Genomic DNA, 4,964 nt, shown 5'->3' with positions numbered 1-4,964 from the left:
CACCAGGAGGAGCTCATGATACAGCCTGCAAGCATTAGCGTCTTGCCTGTCAGCTCAAAATTTCAACCGAGGAACTTCCAAATGAAAGTACGGTGTGGGCAGCCTCTTAAAGCTGTCAGTGCTGGCATTTGATGTAGGAAAGCATAAAATAAAACTGTATCTGAAAAAGGCAAAGCCACCCAAATCAGAGAGCAGGTGGGACAACTTGCTGTGAGCAGATGCTGGGAGTGATCACAGAATGGGAGTGTGATCACACAGGGAATGTGATCACAGAATCGCAGAATGCATCGGGTTGGTAGAGATTCCCAAAGGTCATCTTGTCTAACCCCCCTGCAGTAAGCATGGGCACCTCCAACTAGATCAGGCTGCCCAGGACCACATCAAGTTATGATCTTGAATGTCTCCAGGGATGGGGACTCAATCTCTGGACAACGTGTTCCAGTATTTCATCACTCTCATTGCAAAGAATTTCCTCCATGTGTCCACCTAACTCTACCCTGCTTCATTGTCCCTCATCCTATCATGACAAGCTCTTTGAATCAGTCTTTTCCCAGCCTTCTTGTAGGTCCCTTTCAGAAACTGAATTGCAGGTATGTCTCCCTGAAGCTTTCTCCAGGCTGAAGAGCCCAACTTCCTCAGTGTGTGCTTCAACCCTCTGATCATCCTTGTGGCCCTCCTCTGGAATTGCTCCATCAGGTCCATATGCCTCTTGTTTTGGGAGCCCTGTAGCTGGACACAGTACTCCAAGTGAGGTCTCACCAGAGCAGAGTGGCAGAATCAACTCTCTCTGTCTGGCCATGCTTCTTTTGATGCAGCCCAGAATGTGATTGGCCTTCTGGGTTGCCTTCTGATGATCCATCATGCTGTGAAGGGCCTCATTTATACAGGGATCCCAGCCTCAAACTTCCCTTGGTAAAAAAGTAAGCTGCGGTGGCATAAAGACCATCTGGCAACCAGAAGGGGGGAGTGTTCACATGGTACAGTGCTGTTAAAAGTTTTAGTAAATCTCCTTATAGTAGGGTCAGTAACTCCACTCCACTTGCTAATCCTACCCAATTCCCAGTTAACCAAGGGCAGCAGAACAAATTTGCAAGTAAAAGTCTGGTAATATTTGTGGTGGAAAACATGCTTGATTTCAGAACAGACAGATCTTCACCTTGCAGCTGCTAAGTTTCCTCTGTCATGGGCAAAGCAGGACAGAGCTACCAGCATTGAAATTGCTGAGGAAATTTATTTTGACAGCTTTTTATATAAAACTCCAGGATGAATGAGAGGAGCCCACTGTCACATTCATTCAGCTCTCTATTTTTGTACTCATTTTAAAATCCAGTGTTCAACATCGTCTCAGAACTAACCAGTTGTCATCACTGAGGCAAGAGATGTTAGTCTCTGTAACTCGGTGACTGTGGCCACCTTTCTTCTTGCTAAAATAAATTGATAATGAACAGAGTCTTTTTATCATGGCCACCTTCTTATCCGACTGCCTCCTTTTTTGTTCCTTCCTTCCCCAGCCATTGTGGAAACAGACATCCTGCCCAAGGCATCAAAATTCACAATCTGCTACTTTCTCTATGGAGCCTCTGGATTTTTGCCAGTGGCCCCTTGAGATGGGCCCAGATGTGAGTGCTTTTTCTGTGCTACCCTGAAAATATCCGCTGAGAACAAAGGGCTGCACTCACCACAGTTTACCGCTTTGGAGGCCAGCACTTCCTCTGCTGTCAGGATGTACAGTGGGAGATGTTAGTCATGATGAACCCCAGAGAAACCAGGACTAAAATGGCAGGGTCACAGTCAAAGGGATATTCCTATAATAGAATAAAGCCAACCTTTTTGTTGCATCTCTCAGCCAGTCCTCAAGTTTACCTCCACTTCCCAAGCATGCAGGGGATGTGTATGGGATGTCCTTGCCACAGCATTCTTCTGCAGGGAAAAGGCAGATTCCTTGGACCTATGTTGTGGGTGAAAGAGGATAAGGTTTTGATACTGCTTTTCTTTAGGGGGGGTGAGGGGAAATACAAATAATCCTCTTGTTATTTCAGAGTAATTTGGATTTAAATAGTGAAACAGCCTATACCTTTAAAATAAAACCAAAATTTTTTTTGACTGACTCATGGAATCATGGGGGTGAAGGTATAGCAAATGCACCTTGTGGCTGGGTTTCCTTGTATAACGTCCTGTAATTTTTTTCTTTTTTCCTTGTTGCTTAGATCTTCCCTGCAGCTTTCCTGCTTTGATGTAAGTTGCCTAAGTGCCAGAGTTGCCATAGCTTAGGAGTGCACTTGCATAAGTGTTTGTGCATGCAATAAAACATTCAGAAGTCTTTTAGCCCATTCATCAATTTTTAGACACTCACTGAGGGACGACAGCAGAGAATTCAATGTGATCTCTTGCATAAGCCTATGCTTATTGGTTAAAGGCTTTACTTGAGTTTCACATCAAAAGTGACACCATCTTGTAATGTCTGCCACTAAAGAGATTTAAGCAAAATGAAGACAAAAAATGGATCCCAGTGAAATCCACACAGATCATCACTCCACTGCACTAGAAAGGACCGAGGAATTGTTACCATTGAAGGCACTTCATGACTATTTTAAATAAGGAAAAACCTCTGCTCTGTGACTTCTTTTCCTAACAAAAAGTAATTTGAGAAAGTTGATGTTGCACTTGCCCCTTGGAATTTGCAGTGCCTTTCTGAAGAATGTTCATGTAGAACCTAAAATGAATACAGCTTTTCAGGACTGCAGCTGATTGGGTTACTGCATGTCTCCTCACCAGCAAATAAATCCAGCTAGCCTTCTGAGATCTGGATCATGGCTGTCCTCAGGGCCATGTGTTAAGTTTGTTTCATGTTGGGGATGTGTGGGTATGTTCAATATGGCCTTCTTATTTATTTCCAGAAATAGTGGCATCCAGAAAAACGTGGCATCTGTTCTGTTAAATATTGACTTTGTCGGCAGTGTTAGAAGTAAGGAACCTCCCTGGAAAACTCAGCTCATGGTTATTCACAATGCATTTCTATGGCCAGAGCACAATTTTCTTGGTTTGTTTTTCTAATTTTAAGCAAATTGGGACAGAGATGCCTTTTAAAGTATCTGCCATCCATTAGAAGTGGTGTCTGCCTTTCTGTCGTTACTCTTCAGAAATATGCTTACCTTGCAGACTTACAGGTTTTTCTTAACTGTATGTGCAGTGTCAGCACTGGCCAGAAACGTATCACGCTCTGGCAAATGTCCTGAAACAAAAGGCCAGAGGTGGCTTGTCAATGAGCTTGCATCTAAAGCATGATGACAACTTTCATAGGAGAGGAAAATACAAGAACTGAATTTGGTTGACTTTGAAAAGCTGGTGGTGACACCTAAATGGATATGCAGCCAAGAAGGATGTGTAAGTATAACCACACCTTTTCCAAGCACAGTGGTAACCAGTCTACAATGGGTCTGTCAACTCTTTTTGTGCCAGAAGGAAGTCTGCCAAGCCTGATGTTTCAAGTTAACACACTGTAAAATGCCATTATATAAGTCCTGTAGCTGTCCCCCTACCTGTTATGTGAGCCTGCAGCATATCTCTAAGGAGGCATCTCTTCATCTTGAAGTAATTTGCTGTTGAGGATGTCCCATATCAATTGGTCATCCTTCTAACAGATAACCACTCTCTCTGGTTCAGCAGTGAAGTGTTTGGCTTTGATCTACAGGCCTGGGTCTGTGTGAACATAGGTGCATACTGGTGCAAATACTTTAAGACAGGACAAGGCAACTGGAGCTGGTCATGGAGATTTTCCATCTGGTTACAGAGATAAGTAAAGTAGCAAAAGTCATGTTAATCATTTTGGCAAGTTTACTAATTAGGCTATTAAGAGAGACAAAAATGAGCATATTGTTTAGTTAACTGCTGTACAGAAACCTCACTTTTTCTAACAGCAGGGAGAACATTTTGGGGAATGGATGTGAATATAAAAAGCAGTGTATCATAGTGCCACATCAGAAAATATGTATTTTATGAAACAGGAGCTGGTGTATCTTGTCTTTAGACTTCTGCCTGCAGCTGCCTGCTTCTTTGCTGCCAGTGATCTGAAGTACTGACTGTGCTGAATTTCTCTTTATTCTTTTGTTTTTGACACTTCAGTTTTAAAGGCAATTATCCCATAGGAAAGACAATAAACGAGCCCATTCTGCCCGTTTATTCCTACTTGTGCCAAGGCCTCGGTGAGGAAACAAAGCATGTGGATGGGATCTCTCACCTCATCTTTCATACACTCACATTCCCCAAACCACAGCAAAAGAGATGTCATAGTCTAGTCATTGACAGGAGATGTCGTTGTCTAGTGTCATAGAGGTAACACAGTGTTAGACAGCAGAAGCAGCTGACTGCAGAGCAGGGGCCTCTGCTTGCATCCCTGGGTCTCCAGCTTGGCAACCTGATAGCTGGCTGCAGTTATTTCATTTCTAGGAAAGGAGATGATGCTATTGACCCTGAACTATTGTTTGCCTAATGAAATACAGGGAACTCTGAGGGGTGGGAGCTAGATGTTGGGATCTGTGGCTTTCTGTCTTTCTTCCCTCTCCTTCTCTGGAAGAGTTTTGCAAGAATGTCTGATGGCTGATAGCAACATCCCCACTCCAAGGGTGCCATATGCTGAAATGCTTTGTGGTGCTGTCTGCAGCCCTTACACAGACTGAAACCTCACAGGTGGAGCCTTCCTGCCTGACAGAGGAGCTATGGTCTTAATACTCCAAGGAGCCTTGCAGCAAGACTGTTTTGCTTAGATGCCCTCAGTCATCCTTTACTAGTCCTAGGTGGCCTCATGCCTGCGGCCCTGCATTTGATGCTGTGCCTGGCTGCCACCTTGACTTTGTGGCTCAAGCAGAGCATTCTGATCATTTTCACAGGCCTGTGCAACTCAAGCATTGTAGTTTAGCAGGCACTAGGAAGATGTGGCCCTGTTCATGTCCTGCGTGCCATCTCCC

Source organism: Indicator indicator, chromosome 14 (assembly GCF_027791375.1).
Source record: "Indicator indicator isolate 239-I01 chromosome 14, UM_Iind_1.1, whole genome shotgun sequence".
NCBI lineage: Eukaryota > Metazoa > Chordata > Aves > Piciformes > Indicatoridae > Indicator > Indicator indicator.
The sequence above is the reverse complement of the archived record's forward strand: the minus strand, read 5'-3'. Positions refer to the sequence as shown.